Genomic DNA, 17336 nt, shown 5'->3' on the forward strand with positions numbered 1-17336 from the left:
CAGTAGGTTTGCATAGTTGCAAACTTTTGGACTGTCCTGTAACACATGCCCTAGAACGCATACTTCTTTATGTGAATATTAATTAGTCTTAACAACAAGAATCACAACAAACTATTACAGGTATCACAAATATTGCTTAAGACCAGAATTTCTGTGGCTTCTGAGTTCCCATTGCTGAGTGGATGGATCATCAGGGCCTCACCTGGCTCATTCCGGAAGCCACGGTTAGCTGCTGGGTTGCCTGGTGACACGGCCCTGTTGGATGAGTGTCTTGGTTTCTCTGACCGTGCAACCGTTTGTGCTAAGGTTGGTATCCTAAAAAGGTATCCTTGGAAACTGAGAGCATGTGTAAGGCCTCCTCTCAGATCTCCCAGAGTCTCCCATTGTGTCCTGGCAAAGGACATCATGGTATTAGCCCAGATTCTAAGGTAGGAGAAATCAAGAAGTCAGCCACATAATAAAGGGTCACATGTAGATGAGAAGAGCCCTTGTGAATAATTTGGTGCAGAAAATTCCTGGTTCAACTCAAATTTCTGGTATGTATAAAAGAGATTTTCAGACATTACCAGTTATTTTTTGTGTTAAGGAGTCTGGGATCCTATAGCTCTTTAGAGCACTTTTTTTTTTTTTTTCTGGAAAATTGAACCTGCTAGGATCCAGTTTTAGTTAATTTCTTTATTTCATCATTAACTCTCTAGAAGGGAACTCATTTGCCAATCTCAATCCCCTTGGTGCCAGCTCTTAGCCACTGAGCCATGTCTCCACCCCGAGGTAAGTTTTTCCTAGTAGCCAAGATTGACGTTTAACTCACAGTCCTCCTGCCGGGCCTCCCCAGAGTTACAGGCAAGTCATACCATGCTGGCTCAGTTTTAGTTATGTCTCAAATTCTGTCTTAGTTACATTTTACTGATAAAACTATGCACAAAAGGAATAGTTTAATTGGACTTATGGTTCCAGAGGGCTAGAGTCTGTACTGGCAGAGTGAAGGCATTGTGGTGGGCATCTGCAGCAGTAGCTGAGAGCTCACGTTCTGATTCACAAAGAGAAGGCAGAGGCGGGCACACTGGGAATGGTGTGAGTCTTTGGAAACCTCTAAGTCCACCCCCAGTGACACATCCCCTCCCACAAAGCCACACCTTCTACAACAAGGCCACACCTCCTAATCCTTCCCAAACAGTTCTACCAACTGGGGATGAAGTATCCAAACACATGAGCTTATGGGGGCCCTCCTCCCTCGAGCCACCACACCCACACCTGGATTTCTTTATATTCTCTTCCCTGGTGACTTCCCCAGTCTCCTCACAAAGGCTGGGGCTGGGAACTTGGTTATATCTTTCCCAGAAGTTGCTATTTATTTTTCTGTTTTCAGGTTATTTGAGGCCCGCAGCCCCTTTGTCTTCGATTTCTTCAGTGCGTACAGACCATTCCATTCATCCTTCAGTGTTTGGTGAACATTGTGTAGAGATTCAGCTGTTGGTGGCCACTACTGTCTTGGCCCTCTGGGCATCCCACCCTTTTGATGCTTAATCATTTCCATTTTATTGCTCTCCAAGTTGGACTTCTAAGTAACCTTTTCATATTTTATCACAAACTCTTTTCCCAGCTGAAACTGCCATTTTTATTTGAGGTATGCTTTTTTTGGGGGGAGGATGTTGTTATAAAAATATAAAAAATAAAATAGTGTCTTTTATCCCCCACTAGGTCCATCACCGCATGCCCCAATCTGGTAGATATCTTAAGTCTCAGTCAGCAAAGCCCCTCACCCATTTTGCTCCATCCCATATCACACTGCCGAAGGCTTCTCTCTGAGCCTGGCAGCAATCTCTCTACCTATCTAGTTCCCAAGGCAGGTTTCCACGCCAGAAACACACATCCCGATTCCGTGGTGGCTCTGTGTCTCTAGCCACCACACACGTTCTTACACTTAAATCGCTACATGAAAGAACACACAACACAATAACCTTTGATCCAGTTGATAAGATATAATTGCCCACTTAAACATACAAAGCCCTGTACACATCCATCCCTTAAGAACATTTATAACAATGTGTAAGGGTACAGCATGGAATCTTAACATCAGCTTCCATGTTGTCTCCACCATGGCTTCTCTCTCTCCTCTCCTCCTCGGTTCCGTCTCCTCCTCTTCCTTCAAACTTTTCTCCCACCCATCCTTCTTTCTCATCCAATGACGGGCCTCATTCTATCTTCTACCTGCCTCACTTGTGACATCATCCCACAGGGGGGTCCAGCTTATCTAAGGAGTTCAGTTCTCCCACTTCTATTATGTTTCTCAGGGAAATACTGATTTGGGGAACTTTGCCCATTTTATGAGTTTCCTTATGGCTCATGGATCTCATTTTAAGTAATTGCTTTTTCTTTAGAAAATCTCAGTCTCCTTTACCGTCTCCAAACCTGTAGTGGTTAGGATATGCTTAGCTCAGGGAGTGGCACTATTAGGAAGTATGGCCTTGTTGGAATAAGTGTGGCCTTGTTGCAGGAAGTGTGTCACTGTGGGTGGCAATGAGTTCCACCTCCTAGCTGCCTGGGAGACAGTCTTTTCTTAGAGGACTTCAGATGAAGTTGTAGAACGCTTAGCTACTCCCGCACCATGCCTGCCTGGATGTTGCCACACATGCATCTTGATGATAAATGGACTGAACCTCGGAACCTGTAAGCCAACCTCAATCAAATGTTGTCCTTATAAGAGCTGCCTTGGTCATGGTGTCTCTTCACAGCAGCAAAACCCTCAAACAGTACCTTTTCTGTAAAATTCCTTTAATGCTTTCGAAGGTTTGATGGTGGTCACTTACCGGGCCAGCACTCACTCCCATGGGCTGTTTTCCACTGCATTCATCTTCCATGTCACTGGGCCGCTGTCGCTCACCCCATAAGAGAGGAACATTAAAACGAGCAGAAGGAATTGACTGCAAGTGTAGAAACATAGGAAATATGTTGTAGATAGACTGAGTATTATGTAAGTATTACCTATGACATGCAGCAGACCAGGACAGGGGCTGAGTCAGAATCCTTTGTACCAGAATGTTTGTCTCTGAGGGCACAGCTGCCAGACCTATTTGATTGTGCACACTGTGGTCTGATCTTGAAACAACAGCAGGCTTTCTTTAATACATTCATTCCTCGTCTCAGCGGATGAGGCTGATGACGAGCCCAAACGCTTGCTATCTATTTATAGCTTGACTGTGGCGTATGCAGTTCCAGCTCACCGTGCAAGACGATTTTCAGGCCCTCTGAATCCTCTCCCCAGTTCCCCAGAGCCTGGTCTGTGGATTTTAGCCATTTTGCTGAGTGATCTCTAAGTTGCCAGCTTCTGATGCAAAGGCTTAAGTACCCATCCTCCGAATTCCTCACAACCTGACTCAGCTTGTCCCCTGCCCTTGACTTCCACTTTTCTCTTTTATAGACAGAATTTGCCATTTGCTAGGTATGTCCATAACCTTGGCCTGCCCATTTCCCTCAGAGTGTGATGGTTATTATTCTGTTAGGACAGAGAGAAACTGAAATGGTTAGGCTAACTCACAGTTGTAGTCCCCAAAAGGGAAGTACGCATCTCTTATGGGATTGCTCCAATAGTTGGGGCCATTGAATCACCACATGGGAAAACTAGACAAATGCCTTGGGCAGGTGTGTGTAGGTCAGGTGTTACATTTGTTTGGTGTGTGTGTGTGTGTGTGTGTGTGTGTGTGTGTGTGTGTGTATGTGTGTGTGTAGATATGTGGACAGCACTGCACACTTGTGAAACTCCAAGGACAAGAGTCAGTTCTCTCCTTCCACCGTCTGAGACCCAGGGATGAGACCTCAGGCATCAAGTTAGGCAGCACATACCTTATCCTCCGAGTCATCTTGACGATCTGGTCTGGGGTGAGGGTGTTTAATAGAAACTTGTTTTCCCTACAGGCCTCTGGGATGATTCTGCAGGTTAGCAAAACACCCTTTCTGTGAGCAGGGCCTGGGTGCCACATGCTTGGAGTTCAGAACTCTAGAAAAGTCAGGGTTTGAGGCCAGTTGGGGCTACATACAGTCTGTCTAAACAAATACCTTTTCTGTGGCCTAGGGAGAGAGAGAGAAAGGGAAATAATCCTGAAAAGTTTAAATGTCATAAAAAAAGGTCTTCAAAAGGGTACAGTGGAGTGGCTGAGAATGCAGAATCTCAAAGTACTTCTTGTATGTGGCACTAGACTAATGGTGTTTTTGGCTTGAGCGGTTGCTAGACAGGAGGACGTATACAGGACCTGCTGTCCACTGGCCCTAACTCTGCAGCAGTGGTCATTGTTAACCGGTGTCCCCTCAGTCTTTAAGTCTGAAAGAGCAAGAGGTCAGTTGGGATGCTTTTTCAGGAAGCAAATGGCTCCATTCTTGAGAAGGGCCACATAAAAACTCCACCTTCCTGGAAGTCAAGACCACGGTTGTTAGTGGTAGAGACAGATCTGGCTTTTCAGTGAGTTCTTTGTAATGGTTTTGTCAGGTCCTGGAACAATCTGCACCTGAAAAAACCCGTCTCTGCATTTCCGGCGGCTTCGTAATGCAGCAGGCAGAATGTCCCTTAACCCATCTCTGGGTCCCCAGTTGCCCACTATGGTTTTCTTCGGCAGAGTTCATAACAGCTTTAGGCATATGTTTCCTGTCCTTTCCTTTGCCCTCTCAACATCCTGAGGGAAACACACAGCTCCCTTTTGCAGAAGGATCAGGGAATAAGTGAAGGATGAGAACGATTTGGGTCCAGACTACACATCTCTGTTTAAAAATGAGTTCTCTTCTCCCTCCCCCCGCCCCCCACAAACCATTAATAAGCCATTTTAGCACTTCTCAGCCCCTGCTCTGAAAAGAAGTACATGCCTATTGGGAATCTTTGACAATCCCAAAGGGGAGGAGGGAAGGAAGAAGGGGAGGGAAGTAAGCTATGATGAGGTCATCCGCTGGCTCTCCATTACCGTTCCACTGAACATTGTTAAATGCAAAGCCACAGGGAAACATTAGCAAAGAGGCTCTGCTACAGGAGCATTTCCTGGTGCAACTTGAGCCCATGGAACTGTCCGACGAAGGTTAGGATTAAAAACCTCACCATGAAAATAAATCAAAGAACAAAACTATACATGGTCCTGCTTTCCCAGCAGTGTCTCGGGTGATGGAGGAAGCCATTCATCATTCATCCACTCATAGTGTTTATAGGATACAGCGGGTTAAAATGAACAGCCACATCCTCCTGCCCGAGTTCTTCTTTCTGCTCTCTGGAGCTTAGTCATAACCCTTTACTATCTATTGTTCTAGAGCCGTTGTCCAAAGGGATGAAGGCTTGAACATGAAAAGGGAGAACACGCGCACAAAAATAGTAAATGGATGATTGCTTTAAAGGGCAGCCTGAGGTAAAGAGGGTTTTCCAAGACAAAGGCCATAAAACTCAAGGTGATGACTGGAAAGAGTTCGGCAGAACAAAGCACCTTGTCTTGTGCAGGCTTGCTCTCCTGGTCCTTTATCTCCTGGGACCTGTGCTATGTGTGGTTGTCACTGTGGACAGCCGCTTCTGATCCCTGTGAACTTAGTGGTCTATGACATCTTGGTCCCTCAAGCTCTGTCAGGAAGTGTGACTAGGGCACAGTGTGGGCAGCAGGTGGCTCAATGGCCACCTTGGTGTGTATCTACATCAAAGGCAAGGGCCTTGTCCTCATTATTCACTGGCTTCGGCTCTCTGGGAGCCATGATCTCTAGTCAGCTGTGTGTAGGTAAGTGGTTCTCAGCCTGTGGGTCATGGCCCCTTTGGGGACTGAACTACCTTTTCACAAGGGTTCTATAGCAGATATTTCGCATATCAGATATTTACATTACGATTTAAAACAGTAGCAAAATTACAGTTATGAAGTAGCAGTGGAAATAATTTTATGGTTTGGGTCACCACAGCATGAGGAACTGTGTTAAAGGGTCACAGCATGAGGAAGGTTGTGAACTGCTGATGTAGGTTAACCACGGTGTTTGGAAACTCGAACATTCAAGAAACAGAAAATTGGTTTTGGCATGGGAAATCCCATGCCCAGCTCAAAGAAAAAAAAATCAAAATGAATTGAAAAATAACAAAGTCTAGTGTGAATAAAGTTAGGGGAACACAGACTTAAGAATATCAGCGGCAGACAGGCACGGTGGTACCTGCGGTTAGTCTCGGCACTCAGGAGGCATAGGCAGGCATATGTAGTTCAAGACTAACCTCGTCTACATAGTTCCAGGACAGCCAGGGCTACACAGTGAGATCCTGAGACTCTGTCTTGAAAACAAGCAACAGATGAACAGCAACGAAACAAAGCCACAACAACAAAAACAACTCCAAACACTCCCAAAATGAATGCCGTCACCAAGAAGCATGAAAAGTATGTAATTTTTCTGAGCAAAGCTATGTAAGCTTTATCAAATAGGCATTCAATACCTCTGACTAGCTACACTGATAGCCGGGCCACTGGCTGCAGCTTACTGCTCTCAGGGGACTCTGCCAAAGCGGAACTCTCTGTGCCCTTGACCTTCCAGAAGGCGTGGTTTTTCAGTTTTCTAAGTCCGTATGGTTGGATCTTCCCCATTATGTGGGAAGGAAGGAAGGAGACAGAGGGAGGAAGGGAAGGAGACAGATGTATACACAGGAGTCCTGGAGCCAGCTGAGGAAGCCAGAGGGAAGGGAGAGAGAATGAAGGGCAGGGATGGGGTGAGGGAGGCTGGCAGAGGTGTCACTGCTTTTACTTGACTGCTCAGAGCCCGTGGGCCTGGTAACCTCCTTCAGTAAGTGAGTCCTCCAGTCTCCCACATTTGGAAATCAGCAATGCTCATGCCTCTGCCCAGAGGGCTGAGTTGACAGGCGTATGTCACATCCCTCTAGTTCCTACCTAGCCTTTATTCATAAGTGAACATCTTGTTCTTCAGAATACCAGAGGAGAATTTGGCTGAGCATACTCAATAGATTTGCGTTTCTAAAGTTCAGTCACCAATGAAATGGTGTGTATTAGCACTGCTTTTTGGGGAGGAATATGTGGATCCACTCTGGAAAATAGTCAAATGTGCAGTACCAAAAGAGCTGCTGAAAAGCCACAGAAGTGGGGTTCACCTGCTCTCTGTCATGTCAGGCATGTTCAGGTAGCCTCTGGCAGCCGTGGCTACCTGCTATGACTCTCTGGTGGGTCCAGAGCTAGATGGAACGAAAAAGCAGTATAGAGGGAACCTATCTGTCTTTTCCATTAATTTGTTTATGCATCCCCCCTCTCCTTTCAGTCCCCCCATAATACCCTCCCCCATCTTCCCCACCCCTCCTCCTCTGAGAAGGGGGAGGACCCCCTAGGAAGGGAACCCATCTTGCCTCTGAACTTCCCACGACTCAAGTCCCACTCCTGTCCGGTCTACATCAGACCTCTAGAGTGCTGGATCGTCCTCTTCCTCACTGGTCAGTGTATTCAGAAGGTCCCGAGTGTGCTCCATTCTGACAAAATGCCACCTACGTCATTTTGGGGGTTAAACTGTTCAGAGCTAGCCTTGTCTGAAACGTGTCTCCCTTTGTTACCTCTTGATATTCAGAGAAAGAACTCAGGAAGCAGTGGGGGGGAACTTGTGGACGAGCACAGACACCGAGCTAAAGTAACTGACTTGTGCAATGCTCATTTCACAAAGTGCCTTCCAAACTTTGCCTGTGTAAGAAGTTCTCACCATTGAGCAGCCCGTCTGCCAAGTTGGCGCTGTTCCTGCTGATCTCACGTCTTGGGTGAAGCTGAGGAGAGAAAGGAGGAGCAGGATGTGTGTGTGTGTGTGTGTGTGTGTGTGTGTGTGTGTACATGCCTTTATATGTTTAGTAAGTTATCATTTTCACTGGGGGTCCTCCTTTAGCACAGGGTTGTTTGAGCTTTTTCCTACTCTCCTAATTCCGTGGCCTACATTAAGCCACCATTCAGATAATGGAGGGACAGGGACATGTTTACTGTAACTGACAGCATCAGGCTAAATCAACACAGAGAAAGCAAACAGTGCTGAGTGCCTTTCTGAGTGCTGGAGCTCAGCTCCTCAAGCTGCAGACAGGGCTTACATCCCTTAGGGCCAATCTGGAGAGGTCTAGAGCCTCCTGTGGACTCACTTCCTCCTCAGGCGTGTCCTCTGGCCTCCTCCTTCCCCTGTCCTCTTCATCTAAGCACCGCGTTCTCTCTGTGACTTCATGTAATGTGACTACGACATTCCCTTAGGTCCCCCGTGCATTTTCTCAACTGCAAGGGGGGTCAAGCTGCTGGAGTTTAGGGAACCTGCCCTGGGACCAGACTTTCATCTTCCAAAGCTCTTAGACTCAAAAATTGGATGTAACCCTGGATTTAGCTTTTGAATACTATGTATTTCAAAGATCACTTTTCTGCCCCCGGCCATAGACTCAGAAACACTTGCATGAGTCATGTGATCTACAAGAACCACAGACGGCACCCATCCCTTTAGAGAGCCATGCAAATCCAATTCCTTAGGAAAAGGTGAGTGTAAGTGTGAGGTTTTCCATCCAGAACAACACAATTTTTAAAAATTAAAAATCCTTTCTTTCATGTGTATTTGTGTCCCTGAGTGTTTGAATGTGTGCCATGAGCCTCCAGGAGCCCTGGAGTGCAGAACAGGGCACTGGATCCCCTGGAACTGGAGTTACACATCGTTGTGAGCCATGTGGGTGCTGGGAACTGAGCCCAGTTTCTCTGCAAGAGCAGCAAATGCCCTTAACGGATGAGACTTCTTTCCATCCCCAAATAACAGTTTTGAAATGACCGACTTTAAAAATGGCTCCTACCTACAAGGACATAGCCAGGGTCCTGTATCTCTACCTGTACCAGACAGAGTCCACCACTGTTCTGTCACTGTCCTTGGCACCTCTAGCATAAGCTGGATTGATTTGTGCATGTGGCTGTCTTTGTAGTTTCTAGCTAGGAGAGCAAAGGAGAGACTTCAAAATTGAGACTCCTGTATCCGATCTTCATAGCTTACTGCCTGTCCCTCCAGAGGGATCTGCTCACCTCAGCTTCCATTACATGGTTTAAATATGTGCACTAGGCTTTTAATGTGAGTAGGTGTGAAACTGTGCACACATCAATAGTGCACATCCAGCAAATTTTTAAAAAGGATTCATTTATTTATTTCATCTATATGAGTACCTGGTTGCTGTCTTCAGACACACCAGAAGAGGGCATCAGATCCCATTACAGATGGTTGTGAGCCACCATATAGTAGCTGGGAATTGAACTCAAGACCTCTGGAAGAATAGCCAGTGTACTCTTAACCACTGAGCCATCTCTGCAGCAAATTTTAATGGCAGATAGAAATTGAAGCTGTATCTGTACATCTGTTGGTTCTGCATCCTAGAATGGACTCAATTAATCAGAGGTGGGAAACAGACAAAACCAATTTGTATCAGTGATGAACACCCAGACTCTGTTTTCTTGTCATTATTTCCCAAACAGTGTAACATTATAACTACACGTATGCTGTTTGAACTGTAGAAGGTATCATAATCCACTTAGGAATGATGCAGGGGTGTCCAACATTGTGACAGTGCAACATAACCCTGTAAAGATATTGAAGTATCTTCACAGATATCCTGGGACAGGGGTGGCCTGTGGGCCATAGGATGGACATATCTGATACTAATTCTTGAGGAAGCCTACAGGGTCTATACAAATACTCCCCAGTTTTATACCAGGGGTTTAAGTGCTTGTGGATCTTGGTCTCTGAAGGTATTTAGGGATGAGTTCTCAGAAGGGAGAAGGGCAACTGCTCATGTTCTATAGATGCCTGCTGTGGGAACCACCATGACAGGACATGGGCCCATCAGTGATGTAAATCATCCCCTGACCTCCACATGAGTGCTGTGGTGTATATTCATCCTCACCAAATAAACAATACAATAAAAAGAAAATTTAAATTTAAAGTATAAAGAAGGATCCAAAAGTTTCTCTAGATGTGGATGTAGATACATAATATAAAGACGTATGTTGATGAAGATGAATATTTGTATAATTTATATGTATTGAAAGTGGATAAATAATTCACACACACACACACACACACACACACACACACACACACACACACATACACACACACACACACTGTCTCCTCCACTCCCCTATTTTGGAGAGAAGATTTTGCTCTGCATAGCCTAGGCTGGTGTCTAACTCAAGATCATCTTGATTTAGCTTCCTGAGTACTGGGACAAGTTTGGGCCCCGTGACAGGCATTTACTCTTTCTTCATTAAAGGTTCTATTATAGGGGCTGGACAGATGGCTCAGTGATTCAGAGAACTTGTGGCTTTCCCAGAGGACTTGGGCTCAATTCCCAGCGTCCACATGGTTGCTCACAGACATCCATCATTCCAGTTTCAGGGGATCTGACCTCTTCTGACCTCTGCAGATACCAGGCACTTACATGTGCATATACATGCATGCATGCAGGAAAAACATCGTAGACATAAAATACAACTAATGTAAAATTTAAAGGATTACATTAAAACATTTTTCAATCTATCAAATAGTCTTAAAAGATTCGCATTTAAAGAGAAGCAAGGTTCTCTTTATACACGCTGGTGGGAATGTGAACGGAGGCAGGCACTAAATCAGCACGGAGTTTCCTCAACAGAGGAAAAAGGAAACTATTGTGTGACAGTTACATCACTCCTGGGTCTATGTCTGAAACATTCTGATCCAGCACATCACAGAGACACTCGTACCTCCATGTTCACTGTTCCAGTAGTCACAACCAAGAGGAAGTGGGACCAGCTTAGATGTCCATCAACACATGAGTGGTGAGAAAATGTGCTATGTATACAAACCAGGATTTTATTCAGCTATGAGAATGAAATAATGACATCTACAAGAAAATGCATGCAAAAGGAAATCATTATGTTAAACAACACAAGCCAGGCCCAGGAAAAGACCATGTTTCCTCTCATATGCAGAATCTAGGCTTGTGTGTGTGTGTGGGGGGGTATGGGCATGCATGTGTGTGTATGTAGCTTGTGAAAGCAGAAAAGGAACCATGAGAGGAAGATGCTATGTTGAAGGAGGGGATAGGGAAGGCAACATAACAGACTGCACTGGCTGGGTGTGGGGGTGCACACCTTTGACCCCAGGTCTCTGTGAGAGGGAGGCCAGTCTGGTCTACACATCAAGCTCCAGAGAGACTCTGTCTCAGTATAAAAACCAACTGGCAGGAAAGAAAGGCTATTTAGGGGTAGGCAGGGGGCTGAAGGAGGACAAGAGGAAAGGGGTGAAAGGGATAAAATGTGTGCTTGAAAAGGCCCCAGTGAAACTATACTTCCCATTGCACACTAACTTTTTTTTCCCTCCATCTTTATTGAGTATTTCTTATTTACATGTCGATTGTTATTCCCCTTCCCGGTTTCCGGGCCAACATCCCCCTAACCCCTCCCCTTCCCTTCTCTATGGGTGCTCCCCTCACCATCCTCCCCCCATTACCGCCCTCCCCCCAACAATCACGTTCACTGGGGGTTCAGTCTTGACAGGACCAAGGGCTTCCCCTTCCACTGGTGCTCTTACTAGGATATTCATTGCTACCTATGAGGTCAGAGCCCAGGGTCAGTCCATGTATAGTCTTTGGGTAGTGGCTTAGTCCCTGGAAGCTCTGGTTGCTTGGCATTGTTGTTCATATGGGGTCTAAAGCCCCTTCAAGCTCTTCCAGTCCTTGCTCTGATTCCTTCAATGGGGGTCCTATTCTCAGTTCAGTGGTTTTCTGCTGGCATTTGCCTATGTATTTGCTGTATTCTGGCTGTGTCTCTCAGGAGAGATCTACATCCGGTTCCTGTCACCCTGCACTTCTTTGCTTCATCCATCTTATCTAATTTGTTGTCTGTATATGTATGGGCCACATGTGGGGCAGGCTCTGAATGGGTGTTCGTTCTGCCTCTGTTCTAAACTTTGCCTCCCTATTCCCTGCCAAGGGTATTCTTGTTCCCCTTTTATTTTTTTTAATTTTATTTTTATTTATTTTTTTTCTTGTTCCCCTTTTAAAGACGGAGTGAAGCATTTGCATTTTGGTCATCCTTGAGTTTCATGGCACACTAACTTTTCTATTTTTTTTTTTTTTTCGGAGCTGGGGATCAAACCCAGGGCCTTGCGCTTGCTAGGCAAGCGCTCTACCACTGAGCCAAATCCCCAACCCTGGCACACTAACTTTTAACATTAAAAACAACCCACGGTTATTTTTCACCATTTGTAACATCTTGTTGCTCATTGAGCTTGTTCTCCAAATTTTTTCCTGTTAAAAATAGCATGAATGCTTTAGCATTTAAAAATGTTTTTTCTTTTATTAGTATTTTAAAGTCAGGATAATTTGCTGTGAAATGTGGACCTCTTAACTATATACAATTTATAGTCCCAACGTATGTACCCTGTATCTACCCTTTAAACAAGTTTCCACCCCCCTCGAAGTTACCTGGAGCCCCTTCTCCTCCCAGTAAATTTCCAAAACCTTTTGTTTTGGATCCAACTGTCTAGGGTTCACTCAGAGGCATTTTGCATGAATTTCTAGACTCATCTAGATCATCTATATTTGATCCTTGTAGCTGAGTCACATTCCGTTTTAGGGACAGACCACAAGTGAGCATCCTTTGACCTGTGGATGGGGGTTTGGAGTGGTTCCAAGTTGGACTCATCATGTACAAGGCTGTTATTAATTTTGAGTATTTTAGAAGTACACGCTCATTTCTCTTGGGTATCCGAAGGTAGAATTTCTTAGTCACAGGGAAGGTGTATGCTCATCTTTATGAGAAACCACTAGGTCTTTGTTTAAGTGATTTCACCAATTCAGACCCCCACGCCCCCAGCAATACATAAGGTCGGGTAGCTCAGCATTCTCCACAATATCTGCAATTACTCTTTAACTTGGACCTGCTGACCGTTGTGAAACAGGTTGTTTAATCTGCACATTCCTGACACTTGAGCTATCTGCTGTCTCCTTTTGGTGTCCGTCCACTTGATTTGCATGAGGTATTACACATATAGCACCCCTTGCCTGACTTACCTGGTGTTAAACTCTCTTCCCAGCCTGTGGCTTGCCTCGCCTCCTGCTTGTCCTTTGCTGAGCAGAAGTCTTTTTTCTGATGCTAATTATTTTTTCTTTTTTTTTTCTTCTGATGCTAATTATTGATGCGCACTTTTATGGCTAGCACTTTGCAAGTCCTTGCTTGGAAGCTTCCCCCATGTTTTTTTTTTTCTCTATAAGATTGAAATACCTTATTTTTAGCACCTACGATTCATTTTAAGTGTTGTGCGTGGATTAACGATTTGTTGTTTTCCCCCTGGTCTGGACATCAAGCTGTCACACCATCATCTACTGAAAAGACTGTCTCCATTCATCTGTCTTGCTTTTTAGTGTCTTTACCAAAATTACTTCACCGTACAGCTCTGGGTCTATTTCTAGACTCTCTGTTCTGTTTGGAAGAGCTATTTCTCTATTTATTGCCAGCACTACAGTCTCCCTGCACGGTAAATGCTTCTAGCTTGTTCTCTGGGAGCCTGCAAGCCATGCATTCAATGTGGAGGACTTACCACACATCTTTCATTAAGCTTTCTGTATGTCTTACAGTAATATTTTATTAAACTTAAGCATGCGTGTTGCACATCAGGTTCTGTGAAATTGTATTTCCTGAAATGGCTGCAGTGGCGTTTCTAACTCTCACGCTCTTCCAGAATCTTGTCACTGTTTCCTCCCTGCTTGTGATGACTGGGCCCTTGGACAACCTTGACTGCTTGGACAACCAGGATCTGTAAGAAGTGATGCAGCACGCTTTCTCAGGCCAGGCCAGGATGGGTGAGTCTTTTTTTTTTTTTTTTGGTTCTTTTTTTCCGGAGCTGGGGACCGAACCCAGGGCCTTGCGCTTCCTAGGCAAGCGCTCTACCACTGGGCTAAATCCCCAACCCCGAGCCTGTCTTTTGAAGTATCTGCTCTTGGAATCCACTCACCGGGACCCAACAGGCCCAGGCGGAGGCCCCACTGGCAGGCCATTATCAATGCCGGAAATGAATGTGAATGGACGCATAAAATAATAGATTCGAGAGGCTCCTTGACCACTCTGTAACTGTCCAGACATAGGAAATGACACAGAGGCTGTTTTTATTAACTAACATCTATGCCTTAAGCTAGCCTCCCATTTATACTAATCACGTTCTGCCACAAGTCCTGGTTGGTTACCTCTCCTCAGTTTCACGTCCGACTTCCTCTGTGTCTCAGTGGTGAATCTTAAGTGGACTCTTTCCCAGAGTTCCTAGCTCTGCCCCAAGTCCCACCTTCTACCTTGCCTTTTGCTATAGGCATAGGCTTATTTTAATTAACCAATCAGAAGGTGCCTTAGGCAGGCAAGGAAGGACATCTTCACACAGTACCTGTAAACATTATCCCTACAATGCTACTCTGGAGTCGCAGCCTACTAAATAGTTCCTCCGTGTGCAGTTTGGGACACTGGTCTCTCTCAGAAAGGGAAGAGAATGAGAATTCAAACAGGAATTAGGCCATCACAATGCATCCATGGAATCTTTAATAAGAATCTGTAGGAGAATGAGACCGGCATGAAGTGATTTCCTATCAAGGTTACTTTACCGCATCTGTCAGAGCTGACTGCTAGCTTGTCGGTCTGTAAACACCAGGGAAAAGAGACAGAGGGTGAAGGTGAGGGAGGAGCTGGTCTGTGGGGAGGAGGGAGGAGAGAGAGAATCGGGGTAGGCTGCAGGCCTGTGCTGGGTGTTTACATTGGGGTGTATGTATCTTCTCTGTATCTCAATGTGCTTTCTACACACCACTGCCCTTTTAAAACATGTTGCATATGCTTGTTTATAAAGTCACACACATGAACACTCTGAAAAGAGATGGTTGTAGTGCTGGAGACTTAGTCATATTCAGTGATGCTGGCTCTCCTAAGGCCTCGTTCTTCTCCCCATGGGCTGCTCTGTTCCTGGCTTGGGAAAGCCTGCAGCCATGGCCAATTAATTGAGGCAATTATCTTCAAAGTTCTGCTTTTGTACAAGCAGAGATAAAATACATCTCCCAGACCCTCCCATCGTTCTGCATTTTATATCTGCCTTTCTTTCCTCTTGCTGGTAAATCTTTCATACTTCTAGCCCAGACTGTCTCTGGCAAGGACACAAGGGTTTCTGCTCAAAGTCAGCACGGCTTGTGTGATCATGTTGCCCTTGGACGTCATGCTTAAGGAATACTGCCCATTACTTGGGTTTTGTCTTGTGTGCCTTTGTTCCCTTTTACCCCCCTATGGTGGGACTGAGGTCTGCACTCGGTGGCTAATGCCAATCTAATCTCCCCAACTCTGCAAAGGCAACGAGGGCAATTGTACCATGGCGCACCTCTCTGTTGCCCTTGACGATCTCTCCCGCCTGTGGCAAGTGAACAACCTTGACGCTCCTCCTACAAACCTGCAATGAGGCCTCACACCTGTAATCCCCACTCTTGGGAGGCTAAGGCAGGAGGATTACCACCAGTTTCAAATCATCCTGAGCTACCCTTGGAAGCAAGCTCAGGCCACTCAGAGCCCCAGCACAGCAAGACTCCTTCCTAACTTTGCCACCGTTACCACGCTTCTCCAGAGCTGTTAGACAATTTGGTTACCAGAAGGTACCGACATGGACAGGAGCAATAAGCCCACCTTACGCTGTGATTCCGTGAAATCTAAGAACAGTAACAAACTACCATTGTTTACTCTATTCTCATCAAGCTATGGTTGTTTCTTGTTTGGGGGACAAGGACGATGATGATGATGATGACGATGACGATGATGATGATTATGATAGCATATATAATAATAAATAAATGGTTTTAACAGCTTCAGAGCAATGATCAACCTAAGCTTTGAGAGCTCTCCCAGCAGCCTGGGAGACTCACCGAGAAGTTCTGCTGCCCTGAAGCTCACTCTGCTCAGTACCTGACACATTTCCCTTTTTCTTGGACCTTCCTGATAACGATTCTTTCATTCTCAGAAACAGTGTTTACCCTGAGGGCCAGAGTCCATGTTTTGTTGTAGGAGGCATAGAGGTGCTAATACTCACAGATAACCCCCTCGGGGAACCTGGGATGGTAAGCACACAGGGTTGTTCCTTCAAAGGAAAGAATGAATACCTGTGACTGATCCGGAAGGCTGACCGTGTCCTAGCCTGGTGATGTTTTTTCTATCTGTGTGGCCAGATACTTTCCCAGCACCACACCCTTCCCCAGACTCTTACCAAAAACTTATTTTTCTCAGTCAATCTATAGATTGACTATTTTTATGGACTTATGTAGCCATGTCCAATCCGTATTTTAGCTGACTTTGTTCCTTAAGGAGGTTTCTGAATGTTTTGTTGTGCACGCGGTATTGAGTTCATCACCAGAATAGTTTTCACCAAATTCGGCTGTGCTAAATATGCTTAAAACAAGCCACTCGCGGTCAGACTCCTGAAGTTTGAACCAACACCGGCTACTGAGTCCTGTTGAGCCAACTGCCTTGCTACCTCCCACGGTTCATCACTCCATAGCCCTCCAAGCCGCAGAGGCTCTCCCACTTGATGTAAAAGGAAAGGTAATGGTCCCTTCTGCAAGTGTAGAATAGAACCCGGCTGGCTGGCTGGTTTGTTTTTCTGCTTTTAGTTTAAAGTCAGGATTTCATCAGACACGGTAAAGATTTAGTTGGCTTCTTCACTACCCCCCATAGAACTGTGCTCAGAAGGACAGACTCAGTTTAAACATTAAGTGAAGGGAGAAATCAAACAAAAGCAAGCCGACTGACCTTGGGCCAGTCATCCCTTACCTCTCAATGGATTTGTTTGCATATAGAAGGTGTACTGAGTGTGTTGTGGGAGTGGATGTGTGTGGTGAGTGCCCCTGATGGCGTTCTGGAGGTCTCCTGATTGTGACATGCCGCGGAGGACAGGAGCTGCAGACCCAGCACTTCTCTGAATATCAGATCTCGGATGGGACATTCGTATTATAAAGGACCCATGCAGACCCCATCGGGCTGGATACAAAAGAGCAGAAGCTGCTAACGAATAGGGAAGGAAGTGGGAGGACACGTCGCTGCACAGCACAAGGGACAGACAAGGAGATAAGGTAGCGACTGGCTAGGGCCCAGAGCCGCCCAAGTTGCGCGCATCTCCTCTCGGAGCCCGCAGCCAGACCCGCAGCCCTACCGGAGTCTCCCGAGCCACCTGCCAGGACTCCGGCGGGCGGCGCAGCCTCGGGCGGGTCCCCGCCCCCGCGCTGCTGGGCCAGCGAGGCCGCCGCGGCGTTCCGGGCGCCGCCGCATTGGCCGCTGCGGTGCGGGAGGCGCGGTCGGCGC

The 17336-nt window shown here is 46.0% G+C and overlaps 1 long non-coding RNA gene across 1 annotated transcript in view; it reads right to left on the minus strand.

Annotated features, from left to right (window-relative positions):
* LOC116913828 overlaps nt 1-271 on the minus strand; it is a 6761-nt gene extending 6490 nt beyond the window's left edge. Inside the window, exon 1 of the long non-coding RNA XR_004389645.1 lies at nt 203-271. This is a non-coding gene — a long non-coding RNA (uncharacterized LOC116913828). The remainder of the gene's footprint in view (nt 1-202) is intronic.
* Nucleotides 272-17336: the final 17065 nt, after the last annotated feature.

This window comes from Rattus rattus, chromosome 12 (assembly GCF_011064425.1).
Source record: "Rattus rattus isolate New Zealand chromosome 12, Rrattus_CSIRO_v1, whole genome shotgun sequence".
Taxonomy (NCBI): Eukaryota; Metazoa; Chordata; class Mammalia; order Rodentia; family Muridae; genus Rattus; species Rattus rattus.